Source organism: Phyllostomus hastatus, unplaced genomic scaffold, assembly GCF_019186645.2.
Source record: "Phyllostomus hastatus isolate PE091 unplaced genomic scaffold, TTU_PhHast_1.1 phas_contig_254, whole genome shotgun sequence".
Taxonomy (NCBI): Eukaryota; Metazoa; Chordata; class Mammalia; order Chiroptera; family Phyllostomidae; genus Phyllostomus; species Phyllostomus hastatus.
The window spans coordinates 6,450,928-6,475,277 of NW_025333810.1; the positions used below are offsets into that span (position 1 = coordinate 6,450,928).

The 24,350-nt window shown below is 38.0% G+C and overlaps 1 long non-coding RNA gene across 3 annotated transcripts in view; it reads left to right on the plus strand.

Annotated features, from left to right (window-relative positions):
• The window catches only part of LOC123818120, a 177,516-nt gene that overhangs the window by 41,812 nt on the left and 111,354 nt on the right, over positions 1–24,350 (plus strand). For all 3 annotated transcript variants that reach the window (XR_006785574.1, XR_006785573.1, XR_006785572.1), the window contains exons 2-3: positions 503–581; positions 2,070–2,159. This is a non-coding gene — a long non-coding RNA (uncharacterized LOC123818120). The remainder of the gene's footprint in view (positions 1–502; positions 582–2,069; positions 2,160–24,350) is intronic.

Consider the following 24,350-nt stretch of genomic DNA (forward strand, 5'->3'; position numbering starts at 1 on the left):
AAAGGTTGTGTAATGCTGGGGCTTTAGTTGATTTATTCTTATTTTCTTTAATGATACTTGGTGATATTAAAGTACAGCCATGATGATCATGAATAAACAAACTCAACCACCCTTGAGCTGTATGAAAAAGAAATATGATAAGCAGAATCATCTTGTCCTTATAGTGATACTTTAAGCTTTTCTTTTAGTGAAGCGTTCACAAAAGTACCAGTTTATCTCTCCATTTCTACAGTGTATATAACAAGTCAACAGGCATTTATGTAATTCAAACAAGGTAACATTGAAATACAATTGCATTTTCTAGAACAGTTTCCATTAGTTTTTCTTTTTAGGTAAAATATTTTTTAATAACTATATTATATTACTAAATCTGTCTTCATTTCTTTAAATTGGAAATTTAAATAAAAACTGCTAATGTAAAAAAAGAGTACAGATCTCTATTGGTCTATCAATATGCTGATGAGAAAGAAAGTCTTCTGATTGTGCCACTTTTTTTTTTCAGTTAAATAATAAGGGAACTCAAGAGCAAAGAGTATGGAGGAACTGTTACGTACTCGAGGAGAGGAAAAATTCCCTGTTAGGTAAGAGACATATGGACTATGCAAGAATGCTCCAAGTCCTGAGTTCATCATAGCATCATCAGTTATCACTAAAAATCATTACACTCCCTCTTAGTATCAGTCATTCTGCTGTATGAGGGCACAGTGAGAAGGTGGCATCTGTGACCCAGAAAGCAGGCCCTCATTAGGCCCCCCACATCTGCTGGCAGCTTAATCTTGGACTTCCAGGCTCCTGTACTGTGAGAAATACATTTCTGTTGTGTATAAGCTACTCAGTCCATGGTGTGTTTTCATAGTAGCCCAAATGGACAAAGTCAGCATATGTTGGAAAAAATAAAAATTTAAAATATTTGTCTTATTTTTCAAATTTGGCGGTCACTATACACTCATAGAAGATTTTCTTGCTGGAGTAAATCAGTTGCTAAAGAAAGATTTTTGTAAGCAGAGTGAATATTCCCAAATAAAATTTTAGTTTAAATCAGTAAGTAAATTGTAATCTAAATGTTTTTCTTAAATATCAGGCCCCTAGTCAATCATGTTAATTTCTCCACCTAAGTCTTCTCTAATTTTATTATGTAAATGCATGTTATAAGGAAGATTTCTATGCATGTATTAATTCCTGTATAATGATTCTACATAACAATTTCCCAGTTATACAGGTTACGTATAACTTTCTGAGTGTTTCCTCAAACCATGCTTAGAATTAACCAAATGACTAGGTCACCAATGGTAAAATATTGAAACATAGATAATGTGTGAGTTGTGACTTTTTGTTGCCTTATTACCATTCTGCATCTAGTATAATGTAAAAAAAAACCTAAATATTTAAAGAAATCAGAATTAAAGGGTGAACACTCTGATTAATTAGAGGTGATAGTCATTGAGAGAGAGGGAGAGAGATGGGGCAGGGAGAGAGAGAGAGATTCCTCCATATTGGGATAGAGTCTTGATTTCCTCCTAAACCCTTATGGATTTGTTTATTTAAAAAGGTTAAAACTCCATGAGAATTTGTGCTTTCTCTATTGCCTAATTTATATTGTTTCTTTATGTTATCTTTCCCACTCTTAAAAAAATAAAATCAACAGTTTTAGTCCTATAGTTAGGGGCTTTTCTTACCTTATCAGGCAACTTAAAACTAAAATAACTTACTGGTTTTAAGAGAAATAATTGAGTTCTAAACTTTACCATGGAAGAGTATGAATGAGTCAGCAGTGTTCCCAGCTGACGGCCAAGCAAACACAGTATATTCTAGTGTAATTTTGCTCTGCAATTCATTATTGTTACCTTCATTATACCTTCAGTGTGACAGGTTTAGTTTTCTGAAAAGGGTTTAATTGGTTTAAAAAAATGTCCCCCATCTATTCCCAAGAAGCAAGCTGCCTGTTTTGTTCTTCCCCTCGGAGGGGAAGGACGAGAGTCACAGTTACAGTGCTCCTGGAGACATCTGAGGGCCCTGCGGAGTGCATATGCCCCCTCTGACCATTGTATGGGTCCGTTTATTTCCCACAGAAAGGTTCCAGAAACACAGCCTGGGATGCTTACATGATGCAGAACTGAGTTCCTGCTGTTAGTTCTGTGCAATATCCAAACAGATTCATGGTGAGTCAATCATCCCTTGTTTGCAATATTTTTAAATATAATTTTAAAGATCTCTTGGTGGTTGCATTTATTTGTATTGCATGTATGTGTGTATTCCAAACATATGTTTATGAAGTGTGTGTGTTGTGCATTAGTTTATGCTTCCATAAACACAAAATGAGTGTTGGAGGTGCTGCTTTCATCATGGGTCCCTATATGCTGGTCATTTTGATTTTTTTTTAAGTATGCCCAAAGGATATTACTTTTATCTATTTGCCATGAATAAACCCATGTTAGTGATGTGAGGGATTCCCCCCCCCCATTTTGTCTTCTTTCAGTTAATTTTAACTTCATTATTAAGATGAATTGTAATGATGTTTAAAACCCCAGAGGCAAACTGGCTTCATTTGATTTCTTCTGGTAGATGAAAAAAAACTGTTAACAATTCCAGTCTTCTGTGAAATGTGCCCTGTGCTTTGTGCTTACATTTTTAATGTGCCTTTCAAAATAGAATTGATTTCGTTCTTTTAAAAAATATATACATATAAAACAATAAATATTTTATAAGAGAAGGGATGGGGATAGCTGCTTTTTTTCTTTTTCTTTGTGGGGGTCTGAGCAACTGAAATAGTAAAAATAATGTCACCACATTAACCAGTTGAAAGCAAAACAATGCTTTTTAAAATTAGTTTGAGCTCCCAGGTATTATTTATCTGAAGATGCAACATGTTTGGCATGTGCTGTCTAGGAAAAGAGCTTTGTCTTGGCACCTGTGGCGTCTCTCCCCTGCTCAGGACTTCTGGCTTCCCAAACAAGAAGAAGGGATGCAAGTAACAAATACTATATGCAATTCACTCAAAGTTAAACGTTTTATAGCTATATCAAGTGTCCTGGTAGAATTTCAGGCATCTTCATGAAAAAAGACACATTTTTATGAATTATGTGTTTTTTTAATAATATAAATTTTTATTTAATAAAAGAAGGTGACTTCTTCTCCTCCTCCTCTTTCTTTTTCTGCCAGGCTCCTTGTTCAGTCAGGCCTTGGGAACAGAGTCATCTGGATATTAGTCTCTGTTATGTAGAACCTGCCCTCTTCCATTCATTTATGTAATAAACATTTATTAAGCACCTACTGTGTGACTTGTGCTTGCTGAAACCCTGAATAAACACAGACTCTGCCCTCAAGGAACTTCAAGTCTAATGGGAGAGATGAACAAGTACATATTATTTACACTCATGGAAGACTCAGAAGAAGGAGGAGGAGGAGGAGAAAGGGGAGAAAGAGAAGGAAAAGCACGTGCCCTGGGAAGGACTGTAAGAGTAGTTCAGGGTCTCTTGAGAGGGGCACTTGACTTAAAAACTGCTTCTTCTCTGCATCCAGTACAGAATGAAGTGATGTTTTATTTGGAAGTTGTTTTTCTGTGATGGAGTTTAATCTCACCTGAATTTTAGGAAACCGAGGTATTTCAGTTGCCCCTTCTTCATCTTTTCTCTCTCATTAGGGCAGTAGCTTCTGTGAACTGAAGGGGCCCCTCACCCACCCATTTGGTAACAATCCTAAACCTGCCCTGCCAACCTAATTATTAGCAAATTGCGTATGCTAGGTCAATGGGCATGCTTTCAAGTCTAATAAGAATGAAAAAAAAAACTGTTCAAAGGTGAGATAGTTTTAGTCCTAGAGAGAGATTGATTTTCTGTGGAGTTCTGAATTACTTTTTAAAATCTGTGTTTAAATCCCAGGTAACATTTCAGGTTTGAGACTCAGGATGATGAAGGAATGTTTTCTCTGATGTCCCTTCTCCAGTTAATTTCTCATCATTTTTCTCTGGGCTGGGAAATCATTCATGTTTTTCTCAGTAAATGTAACATCCTGATGGTATCTGCTTTTGCTATATTAAAAGAAAAGTAGAACTCAGATGCTTAAAACAATAAATATTTGACACCATGATTCTGTAGCCTGGCTTGGTATCCTGCCCTGCAATAGGTCAGCTGAGGCAAGGGTGGCCTCACTCCCATGTTTGGGAACTTGGCTGGGGAAGTTGTGAATACTGGGATCTCTCCAGTGGCTCCTTTGTATTTGAACTCAGCAGAGGCCCCAGGGAAAGCAAGAAGAGCAAACTCCAAAGCTCACTTTTGAAGTTTCTGTTTCTGGCATGTTGGCTAATATCCTATTAACAAAACCAAGATATCTGACTAAGCTCAAGACCAAAAGTTGGAGAAAAAGACTGCATCTCTTGATAGGAGAGGTGGCAAAGTCATGCTGCAAAAGGATACAAGGATGCCTTGCATACAAGGAGGTGACAACAAATACAAAGTCATTACTGCTACACTTTGCTGAGTCAATTTACCTGGGAGGCCAGCAGGAGGTAGAGTCAGGAGAGGAAGATATTTGGGGATAGGGAGATATCCTGTAGCAGACTTTAGAGGGATCCCAGTGTAAATGGACTTACCTGAATCTCACCTGTGTTTCAGGTTTCATCATCCTGAAGTTCATTACCTTTTGGAGGTTTTGAAAACTGCAGGAGACTAGATGGAGGCTCCAAAATGAGAGTAGAGCATGTTAAAATAAAAAAAAATGACGTCAGACAAGATGAGCAAACAGAAGTTGATTTCATTTCGATACTATTGCCAGCAGTAAGGCAGAGAGCCAAGAGCAAGTCTGGTATTTAACTTCACTGAAGCAAAAGGCAGAGGGTTTTAAATCCAGGGGGTGAGCCAGTGGAAAAATACTGGAGGATGTTGGAGAGGAGGTTATCTGTGGAATTTGTTGAGCACATTTAGTTATTCCTAAGTTTGCAATTCTTTTCTGTGATTAAGCCACCTGTGTTTGCTAATGGGTGCCCATGGGAGTCAGACTCCTGCCCTCCACAGAGAATGGAAGGTAGGGATGCCATCTCCTCTGATGTTTTTATTTAAAAAATGATTTCTACATACATTTCCTGCATTGTGAAACTGGCAGGGGGCTGGGAAGAGATTCACATATGCTTCAGAGGGATAGAGACAGGATTTACAATGACAAATTTTTTAAAATAAGTGCTCTAAGAAGAGGGAGGTCAGGGGCCTAGGGTGCACAAAGAGGCCTGTCGAAAGTTTAGTTAAACTGCGGATTGTTAATTCCATCTTGGTCGAGTTGTCCAGGAGCAAAACAACCTACCTTGCAAAGGTATTGGATTAGATATCCTTTATTGGCAAGTGAGATGTTGATGTTCTGTAAAGGAAAATTTAATCAACAGTTAAGTGGGTGAAGAAAGCATTGTTTTTGTTGGTTTGCTTTTTTAGTTTTACTTTAAATAGTGGGGCAAGGAGACATAGGAGACCTGCTCTATCCAAGGTGCCTATAGACAGCTCGGCATGTCCAGGGGCGTGTGAAGGTGGGTCCTTGATAAGGTTGGACAGAAGCTCTATTGCAATGTTGTCATACTCTGGCAAGTTGCATTTTTATCAGTAGGAGAATATCAGGTTTGTGAACATGTTTAAACTGAAGAGATTTCTTAATTTTCTCAAGAGTATGTTTTAAGAGCACTGTTTTCTTTTAGTAGAAGTTCACATTCCATCTAGTTCTAATGCTGTTACTAGAAGAGCTATTCTTTTTTGTTTAAAAGAATATATTGATTTATTTTTAGAGAAAGGGGAATAGAAGGAGAGAGGGAGAGAAGCATCAGTGTGTGGTTTCTTCTTGTGCCACCGCTGCTGGGGACCTGTCCCACAACCCAGGCATGTGCCCTGACTGGGAATCAAAGCAGCGACCCTTTACGTCACAGGCCGGCACTCAATCCATTGAGCTGCACCAGCCAGGGCTAGAAGAGCTATTCTTAAAATCATTCCTGAAAAATAATGAGCCATTTCACCAGAAACTCTGATAGAATGGTCCCTCACCCTCTACGAAACTGTTTCATACCTTGCCTGTTTTGGAGCATACTATGAGATTAACACTTTTCTGATTCCTGTGAGTGGTGGAAAGAATGAATAGTGAACAGTGGATATAAATAGGACATTTGTATATTTCTGAAGCTGAGACTTATTTTGATAGTTGGGACAGGGAAGAACATAAGGTCTTTTTTACCTCCTTTGATGCCCCAATGTTTTCTCTTCTGAAAATGACCCATAAACAATAGGCCCAGGAATAGGATAATACAATGGTTCAGTTTCATAAGCAGTGACTATAGAAAGCACTCTAGAACTGGTGACTTCCTTGTAGTTTTTGGTGAAACCATCAGCAGCATTGCTGCCGGGATGGCAGAGATATTGTCTCCGCCCTAATTATCTCAATCAGCAAGTCTGCTTGGCTTCCATGAAGGTGGCTAGATATGGAATGTGGACATCACTCCTCTCAGCTCAAATTGAGAATCGTGCTTTTCAATGCTTTGTGGAAGGTAGAGGCCAGCCTCTCTTTCACAACAGGTGTAATCCAAAATCAAAGATGCCAGACATAGCACTGTCAATCTGCCTTCTTCCAGGATTTAAAAAAAATGGTCCCCCACTTAGGAAGATTCTGGTTGTGATGAGCTGCAAATCATTTAATAGCTTTTCTTTGGGGAACCTCAGAAGATGGAGAAGTAACTTGAAACATACTATTTTTAGAGTTCCAGATAGGTTTATTTTATTTAGCATGAAGGCTACAGTAACAAAACTGTGATTAGAAATGCTCCAGAAAAGAAAAAGGTGTCATTCACTCATCCTTGGGCCTTTTAGAACTCAAATTCTGTATCTTGCATGCTGCTGAACCCTTTCTAAATGGCCTTTATGAAAGTTCATCAGGCAAAGGGAAATGAGGCAGGCACTGGCAAGTCATTATTTCTGCAAAATGTCTGTTCGTGGTCAGGTTGCCATATCTCAGACTCACAGAACCAGGGCAGGCAGGGCACTGAGGCGTTAGTTAGCTCTTGGGGTGGGGGGACTTGCTTCATACCTGATTACTTTAGAAGAGTGAGTTGTAGGAAGTTGTGGCAGTGTCTGGTTTGAATTAATTCATATTTGGAAGTGCATGGAGGTACAGAAAATGGCATAAAATTGTTTTCTGGGAAACATCAAGCATATAGGTGAGACTAAGTGTGTGACTTAAACAGCAATTTATCATTCTTATCGAGTTAGGAGAACTTCTTCAAATCCCCAACTAAATCGTTGATGGTAATAGGCTATCATAACACCAGGAGAAAGAGTTTCACTGAAGAACAAAATGTTTTACCTGCCAACACAGTTGTTTCACATTAGCCACTAACACTTTTCCCTTTATACACAATTATTCTGAGCAAAGGAAATAACAGTCAGTATATGGGCTCAAATTTGTAATCAGGTCAGTGATCTGCCTGATTTACTGACACTACATGTTAGTCACTCTAGGTAAAAGGGGATGGCGGTGGAGAACTTATATTTTTACAAATTAAAAATGCTAGTTGCCAATACAAAGAAATGACCTTTATGATTCCTGATCAGGGAATGTTCCTGGTTGCAGGTTTAATCTCTGCTTGGGGCATGTATGAGAGGCAACCAACTGATGTTTCTCATCCTCTCTTCCTCCCTTCCCCTCTCTCTAAAAATAAATAAAAATCTTTAAAAAAATAATCAAAGAAATGACCATTTTAACCTGTTTTTCATTGTCCTTTATTGCATAAAGTTTAATATACAGGGTGAGACAAAAGGAGGTTTACGGTTGGGAGTACACGAAACACAGAGCTTTTACTTTTATTCTTTATTAATTACTGTAGTAGTTTCCATATGAACAAATGTAAGCCTACTTTTGCCCCACCCTGTATGTGTCTTCTGCATTCATAGATGAAGTTCTTTATCTGTAAGCAAATGAGGAGGCCTCTATTTTCTACAGGAGGGATTAGAGGAAAAAATTTAAAGAATGAGATATAACTAGGTATCTGATCTAAAGCAAAGGGAAGTTCAAGAAAGAAAAGTTTCAGTTAGGTCTTCCGAGAATTGCAGGTGAGTCCATTTCTGCAGCAGTGGCTGCGATTGCCCTTGGCACATCTTTGCTGTGATCCACACAGTAAGAAATGCAGAAATGAAAAGGGACAGGGCTGAGTTCCCTCTGCTGTCTTTCTTCCACACATACACACTCCCACCACAGTGCAACTATGGTGCTCTCTGGCATTGGCAACACACCCCTGATCCAATGAAATTGTTAACCAGTAATTTTTACTGTCTCATAAGAGCAATCTTGTAAGATAGGCTATATGATTCACTATGATCCAACTCTTTATTTTCTATCAAAGTAGTACCCTTTGGGAAAGATATACTTAGAAAATCATGTGTTATGTTCCTATACACACTTGTAAGTGACAAAGTTAATTTTATCTATGAGACCTATTTTGTGAATGTTTTATATACAAACCTTTTCTAAATGTACTGGATTTCATGTGGCTGAAATCACATGACTAAAATCTCAAAGAAATAGACTTTTATTATGCAAAGCATTCTTCTGGGGTTGATGACCTTTAATTCCCTTTGATTACTTCAAGGATTTTGTATACAATCCCTTTGGATAACCTTGTGTCTTCCTACCAGGAGGCTTACCTGTACTAATAACCATCTGACAGATTTTCCTCCAGTTCTTAAAAATAAGAGGCCTCTCTTCTTTTTTTTAAAGATTTTATTTATTTATTTTTTAGAGATGGAAGGGAGGGAGAAAGAGAGAGAAAGAGAAGCATCCATGTGCAGTTGCTGGGGGCCGTGGCCTGCAACCCAGCCACGTGCCCTGACTGGGAATTGAACCTGCGATGCTTTGATTCGCAGCCCATGCTCAATCCACTGAGCTATACTAGCCAGGGCAGAGGCCTCTCTTCTTATCCCAGCTCACTTCTTTATATGTTCCCTTAAAGCCATCTTCTGCCTCATTTGTGCAGACATCTTTCCATTTACTAACAATTCTCTCTCTACATCATCAGTTCATCTTCTATACTGGCTCATTTTTCTTCCTTTTTAAGTAACTCAGGTGTTTCCCATTTTCAAACTGCCCTACCTTGACACCATCTAATTGCCAGTTCCAGTGACCATTTCCCAATTTGCAGCTCACAGCTTCTCTTGGCCATGCTCACCTGCTCTGTGTGCTTGGTGTTGGTGGCAGCATCTCCTCTTGGTTGTGCTCCTCTGTGTGTGACCATGTATGCTCCTCCTCATTCTTTAAGTGTTGGTGAGCCCCAGGCTTCTGACTTTTACCCAGTGTTTTTCTGTTTACATATTTTGTTTCAGCACTGTCATCTAGCTTCAGTGCTTTCTTCCATGATTCCCCATGTGTACCTATCCTCTACACTTTTCTTCAAGTTTTTCTAGATAAGCTTGTTGTATATTTGGGACATGTAGATGTCCCAAACACTCCTCAAATCAATATGTTTCAAATTAAATTTATCAGTTCCCTCCACTAGAATTTATACTCATCTACCAGTATTTTATTTTATTGTTTTTGGAAATTCAAAAGAAAAAAAGGACCAAAGTTTATAAAGAATAATTTAGCAATTACTATGTATCTGAGTGTCAGAGGGATACTGTTTAGGTAGAGGTTTAGGGACAGCACAGTATTATCTTTGTTTCCAGATTAACATAAGATTATACCTGGTTTCCTACTGTACCCAGAAAGGCCCTACAACTCCTGACCCTGGATGGGTATTACAACCCCAGCCTTTAATTAAGGGATATTTTGTCCAGTCCCTTCTGTGTCCTAACCTTCTCTTTTCTCCTCCCTCAGACTCACCCCAAGCTTTGTGATCAACATGCTGGCTCCTGGAGTTTTTAAAAATCAAAACATAGCTACCCAGAATATCTGTGCATTTGATGAATATGTGTATGAAGAACTGATGGGAAGGGTGTGGAGGGAGATATTCTTGCATCTGCTTTGCCTGCAGTTGCCAATTTACATGGAAATACCAACAGGTACCCAGTGAATCACTGAGTTCCACAAAACCTCTTTCCTGCCCCCATTATGTAATAGTCACCTTACACTCTTATAGTAATCAGAGTTAATTTCAGTTATTAATTAGAGTAGCAACTAGTGTGAGTGTTCTATAGGCATGAAGAACCAAAAATTACTAGCAATAGCTATGACTTAGAAATACTGACTAATCCATTGATTTTACTGTTAAAACCAGTTTTATTAAAGAAAAACTTATATTCAACAAAATGCATCCATTTGAAGTATGGCGTTTAATAAGATTTGAAGTCATAGGGTCACCATACCAACCAAAATAAGGAATATTGTATCATCCCCCAAATTTCCCTCTTGCCCTCTACTGGTTTGCCAGACTGCCATAACAATGTGCTATAAACTGGGTGGCTTAAACAATAGAAATCGATTGTTCCATAGCTCTGGAGTCTAGCACTCTGAGATGAGACTTTGGAAGGATTGGTTTCTTCTTAAGGTTGTCTCTCTCCTAGCTTCTGTTGGCTTGGTGTCAGACTTTGGTGTTCCTCGGCTTGTAGATACATCACCTGATCTCTGCCTTCATTTTCATATGGTATTCTCTCTGTGTGCCCATCTGGCTCTTGTCCTAGTTTCCCTGTTTTATGAGGCTCGGGTCTTATTGGATTAGAGCCTACCCCAGTGGTCTCATCTTAACTTGACCTCATTTGCAAAGTCTGTACTTCCAAATAAAGTTATGGTCTGGGCACTGGGGATTAAGAATCAAACATTTCTTTTACTATCACCCTCTTATTCCTGAGCATATTCCCAAAACACCACATGAAAAAGAATCTTTGTTCACCCTCTTTCCTAGGAATTGTCTGTTGGATTTTATGGTCCAACAAATTCAATGGTGTTAGAGTCACGTTAGGGGATATGAATGCTGTGCAAAGCCTCTGGAAAGCCCCAATAGGAGCCTTACAGTGCGGACCTCCAAGGTTCTGAGAAAAGTAACATGTCTGGAGTAGAAGCTGTTTGAAAAGCACCTTCTGGCGTGCTAGTATGTCTGGGTGGAGACTGAAAGTCTAACAACAGGACTTTATGTGAATATGCCACCAGAGGTGTCTATCATGTTCAGGGTGTTAACAGATCTTCTGAGGTCACAATATCAGACAGGTGAAGCAGAAATCCGTGTCTGTGATAGAAATGTTTGAGCAGATTGGGGGAACAAGTGAATTGCATGAACAGGTGGTTCATATCCTCATGTCACCTGTCTCAGAAAGCATTTATAGTTTCTATGTGGTTTCCTTCAACAACCAACAGAGCTCTCAATATGTCTCTGCTAGGCAAGAGTGAATCATCACGGCATTACAGCCTTCCCTGAGGTGGGCATGAAGAAAGGTTATAAAGAGAAATTCCCCCAGGGCTCAGAGCTGTAAGCCATGCACTTGTATATTCACACTGTATGAATAAAAATTGATTTGATGTGGATATATGTGGATTTATAAGCCACATTTACTAGTTGGGTTATTCAGGGATGTTGAAAGAGCAAGATTAGATGACCAGAAACAAGCACATTTGAGGAAGAGACATGTGGGTAGGCTCATGGGAATGGGCACAAAGACTGAGAATCTTTGTGTCCATGTCCTGCAGCATCCACCTCAGCAGGATCACTTGATGTCAGCTGTATAGAATGACTCATTTTGTGGATATTGGCCAGTCTTTCTCCTTGGTTACCCTAGTAGTTATACAATAGGCCTATGAACAGAGTAGTGATCACAGCAGGCATGGAGGCCGTTTATCAATAAGGCTGGTAATTTCTGACTGCTCTTCTGCCAGCAGAGATGGACAATAAACCCTTGATTTGATATCATCCCTAAGAGAGGTCAGGCAGCCACTTAGGGACAGGTTGATTATATCAGAATAATTCAACCCTGAAATGGTGAAACCATATCCCATATTTCATTTATGTGTTTGCTCTCTCTGTCAGCAGGGTCTCTACCAACACAATCTGCTGAGGACTTCTACCACCCATGTGGATTCACTGCTGCTGATTTGTCCACATGATATGGAAAACAATTTGCCTGATAGGATGATAGAGTAGCCTATTAAAAGCTTGAGTGTCACACTCCGCAAGGTATAGAATCTATTCTCAAGGATGCAGTTTATACCTTGAACGAATGACTGATAGTTTGTGCTCTGTGTTCAATAGCTAAACTCCATGGATTTGGGAACTAAGTGTGGAAATAGGATTGGCTCCCTCACCATTTCTTCCAGTGACCTACTTATGGAATATGTGTTTCTCATCTGTGCAATCTTATTATCTGCTTGATGAAAAGTTCTTGTTCTCAGGGCTGGTGAAGTCATGTTTGGATCAGGAGATACAGTCACAAATCCCTGGAGACTGAAGCTATGACTCCACTTGGATGTTTTGAGCTCCTTGTGCCATTGAATCAGGAGGAAAAAAAAAGTAATTACTATAGTGGTGGGAGATCTTTATTTCAATGACCTTTATCATTGTATCCCAGTAAGGATCTTGGGTTATTACTACGCAAATGGAGACAGAAATAAAATGTCTAAAATCAGGGGATTCACTGATGTCTTATATCATATAATACCTTTAAACTCAGTGATAATCATACATTAAAAATTGAAGCAGCAACAGCCCAACAAGGGTAAAGCACCAAAGGAGTCTGATCCTCAAGGCTGAAGGTCTGGGTCACTTTATCAAACAAGGAAATTAGACCAACTTAAGTGCTAATTAAGGGTAAAACAATCCAGAATGAGTAATAAAATAGTGAAATGAGATAATTATATGTATACTCTTGTTTTATGCTCTGATTTTTTTGAGCGAGCATAGGCTAAGATTCTTAGAAATTGATGAAACCTGTAGAGGATCAGGCTAATGGAATTCAACTTTCTCTTCATTCTTATCTTTTTTTACCCCCATTCTTCTTTTGTTCCTTGTTTTTGAACTTTTTTTGTAGGTTCTATGTTATTCTGCATCCTTATATCAGTGTTGGCATATTATTTGGAAAGCACTCTGAATCTTTGTAAATTTTTTAATGTATGACATATATAAAGCATATGGAAAAGTACAGAGAATAATATTGCAAACATCCATTACACCCACCAAATAAAATGTTAGAGAGTCAGTTGAAGCCATTTATTAACACTTCTCAGTACCATTCTGCTCTTCCCTCAGAGATGACTACCATGCTGAAATTGATATACATATGTATTCCCATATGCACATATTCATAGCTGTTATATAGATAGCTTTCTGTGTTTTAAAACTTAAGTAATTATATCACATGGTGTATATTTTTCTCTGTAATTAATTTTTATCCCATGCGTTTTTGAGATATATTTTCTTATTAGCTTGAATTTTCTTTTCAAGCCCAGAGGTGGGTTGTTTTTATGTTGTTCTGTTTTCTTTTTCTTTTTACCAATATTTTAATTGCTCCTGTTCCAAAATCACCAACTCTTTGTATCACTCTAGGATACTCCATTCTTATTAGCAGAGCTCCTTGTAATTCTCGAACACAAGATACTCCATGTCAGTCTAAGATATGCATCGCAGAAGGAATGGCTTTACAGAAGAATGACTTGTTTCCTCTTTTCTGCAGCATTGTGATGCTGCAATTCAGGAAAATTCTCCCAGATTTCAGCTTTGCAAGAGAATATCCTTTCTTCTCTCTCCCCCCACCCCCCCCCTCTCTCTCTCTCTCTCTTTCTCTCCCTCTCTCTCTTTCTCTCCATATATACATATGGAGTTATATAAATATATTTATGTGTATCTATATAAATAGTGAAATAAAATAAATATATATAGAGAGAGGTAGAGAGATATCTATATATATATGTAATTTGTGTTAAAATGGGGCTTTGGAAGTCTAACAAAGTCCATATAAACACAATTACTCTTCAGAAATTTAGATTCATGTCAACTTTTGAAGTTTTTATTTTTCCTCCCTAGGTTAGTGCCGAAGGTGTCCTCTGTACTGGCTTTCATGGTCTTTAGTAGTCTTCCAGGGAAGGGTTTGTTTTGGAGTCCTCAGAGCAAGGGGTAGCTGGTAATCAGTTACCTGTCTAGTTAATAGCACTCTGCCCTTCTAACAGAAATGGCCAGGCATTATTAAATACACTTAGTTCAATCAACCACATAGCAGTGAACCAGGAGAAATTCAGACATAAACAGAAGTAGTATAAAAGCAACTAATGAGCTTTGTGGAGCTCTGCTTGCTTATGTCATTCTGGACTTTGAATGAATTGGACTCTGGGTGTTGGGACATTGTTAATACTATATAAAGGCTGCATTTACTTTATATTTTATTGTATACAATGGATCTCCAGATTAAAAGTATTACATATATATGTGTGTATATACATATACAGTATGTGTATACACACACACACACACACACACACACACTATACATAATGGATCTCCAGATTAAAAGTATTAGACCCAAATACCTGCATTTGGACTTGGTGTAAATCATGAGATATTTTCCATAATGGCTTCTTTCACTTAGTAAGATGCATTTAAACTTCTTCCATGTCTTTTCATGGCTTGGTAGCTCCTTTCCCTTTAGTGCTGAGGAATATCCCATGGTCTGGATATAACACAATTTGTTTATTCTTCCACCTACTGAAAGGCATCTTGGTCACTCCAAGTTTTGGAAATTATGAATAAAGGTGCTATAAACACCTGTGTTTATAGCAGGTGTTTGTGCAGACATATATTTTTATTCTTTTGGAAATACCAAAGAATGCAATTGCTGAATCTTATAGTAAGAGTATGTTTAGTTTTGTTAGAAACTGCCGAACTATCTTCCAAATGGCTGTACTGTTTACATTCCCACCAGGAATGAATGAGAGTTCCTGTGGCCCTGTGTCCTCACTGGCACTGTTGTCAGTGTTTTGGGTTTTGTCCATTCTAGCAGAGGTGTAGTGGGATCTCCTTGTTTTCATAATTTGAAATTCTCTGATGCCATATGACGTGGAGCAGTTTATATCCTTATTTGCCATTTTTATTTTGAAAGGGATCCTCATATTTAAAAATCACTGACCTAGGTAATACTACTATGATATTAGTTAGTGCCCATGTTTTGGTTACTTAATTCATGAGTCAGAAAGATCCCAGTGTTAGAGGGATAAGACCAACCATGGGTACGGGGGCCAATTTACAATGTACCTGGGGACATGCCAAGTACTTTTATACAACAATTGTAGGGTGCAGGTTTACCGTCTCCTCATCTCTCCTAGGGGAGTTCTCTTGGTTATATAGAGGAAAATGATAGTGTATATAACAAGGATAATAGTGTAAGGACATTCTGAAGGAGATCATCACTGTTAACATGACACGTGCTTATCTTCTGCCATAGAAAATCTCACTGTGATGTTGCTAAAGGCTCCATCAGAAGTATATAAGATCTGAAAGGCCTTCTCTTGCCCCTCTGAACTAAATGTCAAGAGCTCAGATCCTGGCAGTGATGCTCCTGGATGGTGGGGAGCAGAAAGTGCACATGAGGACCGGAGAGGGGGAAAGGCAAGGAAGAAGGAGAGATTCATACATTCCCAGCTGAGGTTGAATTTAATGAACTGAAAGGTGATTTGGCTGGAAAAGCAGAGAAATTTTTTGTAACAATATCTGAATTCTAAAATTATATCATCATATAGTAGCATTGTGATAGAGCATTGTTTTTGAAATGTTAATTTATGTTCCTCCTCCCTTTCATGCAAATAAGAGCCAAGATAGATTGTCACAGGGAAAAAATGTAGAGCAGAAAGCCCATTGATTTTTAATTCTTTTTCTGGATTACATGTTCACAAATTCTTGGGATTCAAGGTAACATGCGCAAAGATATCATGCACTAGAGAACCAAAAGTGTAAGGAATGTGCCTCTTTCCTTGGATATTTAAAAATAATCTCCCAGTTAAAGGAAAGAGAACAATTGAGATAAAGGACCAGGTAGGTTCCCAGGAAGTGTGCTGGTAGTCAATAGTGGTGTTCATTCAATATATCTGGTTAACCCCTCCCCACTAACTCCTACCTGTGCAAACAGTAGAATTGCATTTGTCAGTTCTCTTCACACTGGATGTGGACGTAAGACTTACAAGGACTAGTGCAGCGTGAATGGGAGCAATATGTGTAACGTTACCACCCACAGTGTGACTCACCACCTTCCCTTCCCACTGGAGTGGTTTTTGTGGAAGCACATGTTCAGATGAAACTTCCATTGGCCTGAGTCCCTGAGTGAGTACATGGAGCAGAGTTTCTCCAGCAGCCTGCACTGGACACAGCATGGTTAAGAAGCCGACTTTAATTGAGATTGGGAGACTCGTGTGTGTGTGTGTGTGTGTGTGTGTGTGTGTGTGTGCGCACGCGCGCGTGTGTAGTGTATCTCAGCAGGCCTTAGGAATGGAGCCCTAATGTTGCTGTCAAAAGTCCAGCTCAGATTCTGAAGTCCGATGTCCTGGTTTGGAGCGCTGACTCTGCCATTGACCAGCTATGTCATTTTGGGCAAATTATTTACCTCTCTGTACCTCAGTTTCCTCATATGTAAAATGGAAATAGTAGTACTACTCTGCACAGTGTTTTTGAGGATTAAATAAGTTAATATTTCTAAAGGATTAAGAACAGTTTGGGGAACATATATATGTTAGTTCTTTTCTTTCTCCTTTAACACTCCCTCTCCCTTATGTCTGGTCTTCCCTAAGACAAAGGAATGAGCAAAACTATTATTCTGGAAGGATTTAAAATAATAGTTTAATTCCATGAAAAAGGAATGAGCACAAATATTATTCTCAAAGGATTTAAAGTAATAGCTTAATTCATTTGAAATTTTTAAAAAGTATCAAACAGGAGTCTTAATGAGCATAATAGAATGTTTCCTTTCATCATAACTACTTAACTGCATTTATTGCAGCTCTGTCTGCACTCCTCTGAGGCAACTAGGCATTTAATGTTACTGACTTCCAAATAACTAGTTTCATGGAAGCATTTTCCTCCCCTTACCATGCTCCCCGCTTCCCCTCTTCCACAGGGAAGGGGCCCCCAGATATCAGGGAAGAGAGCTAACTAATTAACTTTTAAACTTGGTTTGATCTTCTTATCCCCAGCGAATCTAGAAGCCTCCCTAAGCTATCTGGGTGAGTGCTGCAGGTTTGAAAGCAATCTTTTAATATATTCACTTGATTTTAAAGACAAAAACCTCCCTGGAACATTTAGCCACGGGCACCACTTTTGCTCTTCTGTGTAGCTGTTCCCCGGACTTCTCTGAAGCTGCTCTTAGAGGTAGTTGAAATATATTTCCAAAGATTCAAGTTCACTACTGGACCATTAAGCCTTTGAGGTCCAAGAAAAACCACAAAAGATTGCTGGTGTCATGACTGAGGTGGAAACAAGCTTTAAAATACAGGAGAGGATAAAAAGCATAGCCTCTGCAGGTATGTCATTCCCAATCAGATAAAAATACAAGCCAAGTGAGTGACGATAAAGGCAGCTTTGCAAAGCTGTGGCCATAGGGTGGAAAAGTTGGGGAGGGGAGGGTCATCAAAAGGGGGATAAAAATCCATCCTGGTACATTTAAACCTAAAACCTGCTGTTTAATTATAGTATTACCACAAAAATTTCCTTGAGCCTGTGGAGGTGACCAAAAAGGAACAGAGTGCCAAGGGCATGCAGCTAGGCATTTTATAGGATTCTGGACATCAGAAGCCCTGTTCCCAGTTTAGAAAGTCTCTCAAAACTCTGGGTTCGGAATCATAGGTTTCATCAGTGTGGCTCATCAAAAGATCACAAATTTCAATTTTTTCCTCCAGGATGCTGACGAGAACTTTCAAACAGAAATAAGGTCACTGGTAAAGTGATTCAGGGTTTATTAGATTCTTAAGGTTGTTTTCCAGAGATATTTATAAGAGAAATGTAATTTTGGAAAGAAAATATCTTGGCAATTCTTTCTGGCCCCAGATCTTTATTAAGGCATAAGCATGGCAGCTCCACAAAAAACATCTGCGTCTCAGCTTTAACATTTCTTCACATAAAAATGCACCAACCAGAGAATTCTGTGGAAAGACCTGGAGTTTTTAATGCCTTTAGTTTTGTGGTTCCTTATTTTCATGGTGGCATTGTGCATAAATATACAGCACCCAATTTCCTTAATGAAAATATGCTTCTTTATTTTATGGGCCTGTAGATATTGTACTGAATTTCTCTAAAAGGGACAAAATTTATGTCAAACGCTGATCTAATGAAAATTGACTTGAAAGGATTTCTCCAAAATGTAGCAGAAGTGCTACTTTTCAATTGCAGTGCCTGGTATCTGAGCTGAGTAGATAATAATACAATAATTATTAATGATAATAATAAGCAAATTTTTATAAAAATAAATTTATTTAGGAAATTAGGTCACAGAGAACACTAGCAATTTGTCATGACTTTTCATATAGAATTTTATGTTTGCCTCCACTCAAGAGATTTGTTGTGGTTTGCAATGTCTTCACAAACATACTTTAGGAGACTACCTGCAATTTTTTTATGGTCTCGTCTTTGCTTTCTACATATAGGTGTGTTTAACACAGATCTTTTTTAATGGAGTCTATCGAAACCATATCTGACTCCATTTTGCCCTAATTCATGTTTCACCTCAGCTCTTATCATTGTTTTGGGTAAGATATTGTTTAAGCCCTTGGTAAAAGTTTTACATCACACTTCCTTCCTTTTTATTAATCTTCCTTTCTTCCTTGTCCTTTTCCTGCTCCTTTCTCTCATCCACTTCCTTCCCCATTAATGCTTCTATTGAATGGCCTCTAACACAATAAAATTCTAGGCTAAGAAACTTCCATTATTTCAAGTCTCAACACAGACTTGTGATATAGCAGCAGTGATATGGAAGCTATTAGAATAGATTTATTCATCAAACAAGATCTATGGGCAAGTGTCTGAAGTCAGTAGCCCTGGGAAACATAAAGCACACCATCTGCATCCAAAGGATTTACAGACCAGTGGGTTGTAAAAACAGGATAGATAGTAGGAGAGTAGGGTAAATTACTGAAAATCCTTTATGACTTTCTCCCTTGTAAAGAGTTCCCTTGCCCACCCACATTCACAAGTGAGTAGAGTTTAATGTTTTCAATTTCTTTTTTTTTTTTGCCACTTGAAATTTCTTTGTTTCTAAAAAGAAATTATCTTTCAGCAAGTGGGAATTTATGTAAAAATCATTTTATTCATAATTCATTAGAGATATAAAATATAATTTTCCTAAGCCACTTAGGGAGAAATGATGAAAATCAGATATATAACGATATGAAAATAGTATCTGAGTGAAAACCTCATTGGAAGGACTAGTGTGTATGAATGTGGCATTTCTCATTTGACCAAACTTGACTTATAGAAGCTATAAGTTGGGTCTATACCGTATAACCAGAACAACAGTTTAAAACCAGTTGGATTTCATGCTTCTTTAATTGAACTGATTGTTTGGGCAAAGAGACTTCTTAAAACAGTCAGAGTGGTTGTGTGGTCCATGTAAAGTAGCTTCAGACCCATAGGGACATGTGGGCCCTTGGCCCCCAACTCCGATCCCCATCGATTCTGACTCCACTTTGAGGTCAGTGGTGTTTTTCATGCTACTCTCTTCTGGTGAAGCAGCTCAGACTACACTTGCCACAGTAAGATAAGTTTTTCTTAACCAACTCCCTTTTCCATTGTAGTATATTTTTTCATCTGCTTAAGGAAGCCTATCCCTTTTTAAGGCTAAAATCTTCACCCTGGCTGTCAAGGCTTTATTGCAGCCACTGTGCTAAGTACCTGGGGAGGGAGGGGGGTACTCAGCACTTGTTCTTATGCTCTTCTCTGCTTTATCCTGTGTGGCAGAGGCTTCCTGCCTGGGAACTACATTTTCTGGGCTACTTTGTCTCTCATGTTTTGGATAGACTGACTTTGAGCTTTGGACCAGACTTAAGGTATGGAAAGAAGAAAGGAGGCAACAGCAAAGCTGTTTTATTCTTTTTCTGATAGTAGACTCTGGGTTTCGCAGAGTTGAGTTTGGTAATGACCTCTGTTCTCATTGTCTACTCACCCGCCATGGGTGTGTGGAGGAACTGTGAAGTGTTAGTGGTTTTCTGCAGGTTCTCAACCTATGGACAGGAGTTTCTGACTCTGTCTAGACCTTTCTATGGCTCGTATGCTCCTAATTTCCTATTCTGTATTCTTTTCTGTTTTAAATAAATAAATAGAATGGTCTCTGTTTTTTTAACTGGAGACTGTCTAAGGAATGTAATTCCTCCTCTACCCTAAAACGAAAGGCAAAATATGGACTGTCTCCACGTGTTCAACAGATTCTCTTGTCTCTCCCTTTCTTCCACCTGTTCAAATGCATCCGTGCCTGCCTGTGTGCATTATTTCCAGCTCCTGAGTCCTCACTAAATTTGTATTTCTTAACTCTTTCAGTGGTAGTAGCCTATAGTAAACAAATTCTCAGTTTCAATTTCCATCCTCTTTTGTATTGCTATTTTTTAAAACTTATTTGTCTCTGTGAGGACTAGTGTGTTATTTTATTTTTCCCTTGATTCCTTTGCAGTGCAATACTGTATGACATACCTAGTAGGTTTACTAGAAAACAAAAACAAAAATGAAAGAGAGAAAGATCCCAAATACCTCTCTGGTTTTGTTTTATGATTATAAAAATTACATGTATTTATTATATAGACATATACAAAGAAAGTAACAGATAATATTCTTAATTATCTAATTTAGAAATGACCACTACTAACATATCAACACATTTTAATCATAAATGTTTTAATAAATTGAATTTTATTAGGAATAGAAATAAAGTTTTATATATCATTGTCTACTAACATTATAAAACAAATATTTTGCCATCATTAAAAATTCTCCATGAGCACTGAGATGACATAGTGTTTGATTGTGTACATGTGCCATCATTTTATTTAACCATTTCTCTATTGCTGAATAATTAGGTTGTTTTACATTTTTTACTATAAATAATGCTGTGGTAAAATAATTGTACATAAATTTTGTTAGCACACCAAAACAATTCTGAGCATATTATTTTCTTAAGATTAGAGATATTTAGGGTATACATGTTCAAAATAAATAGTATTATAAGTGATCTGCAAAGAGCTATAAGAAAGAATACAGAGGAGAAAGCAAAAAATTAATTGATGGAGTGGCTTTCCTTAGATATTGATTTAGCAAATAAATAAATGAACAAATCATTAAGTGAATGAGCCAAATAGTCCTGTTACAAATCCATTTCACCCATGTCACACAAGCAAAATTATTGGACTCTATTTAGAAATGTACTTTATATGAACATGAGTCATTTTTTCATATATATTTATACATATTGGTTGCATTTCTTGGAAATGCATTTTTTATACTTTATCTTGCATCTATTGATTTTTAAGGTTTTCTTGCATAAAATGTTGATCAAAGAATAGTCCACATTAACATTGTCAAGAATCCAGTCAAGCAAATTATTGCACTTCTTATTTTAATATAAATACAAACTACTTAACTTCAGTGAAATCCAGACTGGGGGGGCATACTGAGCACCCCTGGAAGATCACTAGGTGGCACTTGGGTGCTGTGGTCTGCGTGAGCACAGCAGATGGCCTGGAGGAAGAGTAGGAAGGGAAGTGTCATGGACTGTTTATGTGGGCCAATGCAAATGTTCTGAGCCAGAGTAGAGTTATTTTGTGGTTTAATCATTTTATGGAACTACTCTCAGGACTATGACCTAGATGAGCAATGTGATGAGATCATTTCTCGATCGAGGGAGTTGCAGTGAGTAAATAAAGACAGCTATTTCTCAGTTAGCCTCTGGGCAGTCAATTCTCCGAATTGGCATTTAGCATATCAGACACTGATAATTTCTTTTTACTGTGTTGGTGTTTTTAAAAATGGAAAACCACATCAAATACCAATATTAGTTAGGGGGAAAATGAAGGTCAAATTTTGTATAATAAAGGAGATCAATTTGCTTTGCTGACAATCCCTAGAACTTCATTGCTAGGTTATTCAGACATCGCTACATATGATAAACATCAGAGGAGACAGCTTTCTAAAAATTATAACAATTCTGACGAGTAAAATTTCTTTCAGAAAGTGTTCTAGAAGAAAATTCCAAAGGAAGCAAAACACAGCTTAAAATAATATTGATTTAGGTCAGCGATTTTCAACCAGTGTGCCATGGTAGGCACACTGGTGTGCCATAAGAATTTTTAAAACATGCAATACCTGACTATTTAGTAGGGGTACTAACCTCTTTTCCCTTAGGTTATCAAATTTTAGAAAATGACAACAGCCAACACAACAATAATCATCCAGTATACATGAATAAAAATTAACCTATTTTTAGTCAGATCGGCAAACATAAATTGTTTGGTGACTCACAGAATTTTAGTAATTAGTTTGTATATGCTATGAGATGAAAAACAGTAGAAAATCACTGGTTTAGGTAATGGAGTAAGGGTTTACTTTGCAAAAATTTGTAGATAGCCTTCTCTTTTGTTTGGCATGAGTGATTAGTAGCTGGTTCTGCCCATAATTTGTCATCAAACACACTGGGCTCTCAGCGCCTGGATGTATGTGCAGCCAGCACAGCCCCTAATTGGGCACTGAATGCTGACAGGAACAGTGCTTGAGACAGACCATTGATTCTTTTGTGCTTGGTGCTGGGTGACTCAGGGGTAGGGAAATAGTGGGTTTTCCAAATATGTCATAACAATGTGTCACAAATAAGAAGTTCACTCTTGGAGACAGTAAAAGATTTTTTTAAAAGAACTACTTAATATGAGTTTGACACTTTTTAAGTACTTTGCATGTATACCTTATTTAGTCCTCAAAACAGCCACAAGAGATCCCCTATGGATGGAGAAACTAAGAACACTTACAGAAACAGAACCCCCAAAATGTCCCAAGTCACAGAGCTGAATTTTCTGGGATTCAGCCCACTCTTTTCCTTAAATCTCTCTGATGACTTTCAATGCACGTGACAATTAAACCTTTTCCGTCTGGCCCCAGCCATCTTCTCTGTCTCATCTCCTATTACTGCTCAGGGTGCTCTCTGTGTTCTAGGCACCTGGATTATTTGCCATTTATAAAATGTGCTTTGTCTCACACTAGTCATGTCTGTCTGACATGTACTTCACTCCTTCACTGCTTGGCAAATTTGATCTCTAAAGTTCAACTGACATAATCTCTTATTTCTAAAGTCATCATAATGTCTCCTTTGTAGGACAATATAATTATTCCCTCCTGTGTTCTTCAATAGCCTTTCGTTCTTGTCTTGATTGGTACTTATCATGTTGTATCATTTGTCATCCTGTCTCTAAATTTCATATGGCATTCCTTTAGAACAGGAGCAGGAACATTGTGCTATTCACTTTTTTAAAGATCCCCCATCTGTAGCAGAATGCATGGCATCGAATATGTACTTGATAGGCTTATGTTGAATTAATAATGGCAAATAAATGGTTAGCAATTAAATGACTTATAGAAACCTAACAACTCAGTGCTCTTTCATGTACTGCTGCAGGGCAAATTTTAAAAATTGATACCATATATGAAAAGCAGTGTTCTGTAAAAATTTTGTCGAATTTCTTGAAAGACTCCTAGATGGTCACTAGGGTGGACTATGGAGAGGGGTGGGGGAGCTGGTGAAGCTGAAGACTGTTCTCATGTGGGAAACAGGCATCAGGGTTGGGACATATTATCAGTGGTAGGGAGCAAGCAGAGTTCCAAAGGCTCTATGCATATAGGCATTTACTACAGAATAAATGTGACTACCAGAGGAAAAATAAGTCTTGATAATAGTTTAGAAAAAGGGTCAACAAACTTTCTCTATAAAGTGTCACACAGTAAATACAGCTCTCACATGGGACACTGTAGCACACAGGTGCCTAGAGAAAATACCTGAATGAACGAGTGTGGCTGTGTTCCAATAAAACTTTATTAAAATAGGTAGTGAGCCACATTTGGCCTGTGGGCCATAGTTTGCAGAACCCAGGTTTAAAACCACAGGTGAATAAAACAGCTGTCACTGAAGACTATAACTTGCTTCCCCACCATTTAATATGCTTCTCTTAAACAGTGAAGAATAAAAAGATATTGGTTAGGGTTCAAAGAAGAACTTCTCTAGCTGGAAGTCCAAGAAGTTCTACTTTAAAGAAAAATATCAAAATGGATGCTGGAAGTAAATATAAAGAAGAAAAAAAAAGGCCTAAAGTTGAAGAAAAGGTGTTAGGAAGCAGATAAGGAAGTAGCTTTCTCATTTAAAGACTCAGGGCCTAGGACCTTAACCATGAGTTGTGGGAGACAGAGAAGATGTACAGCA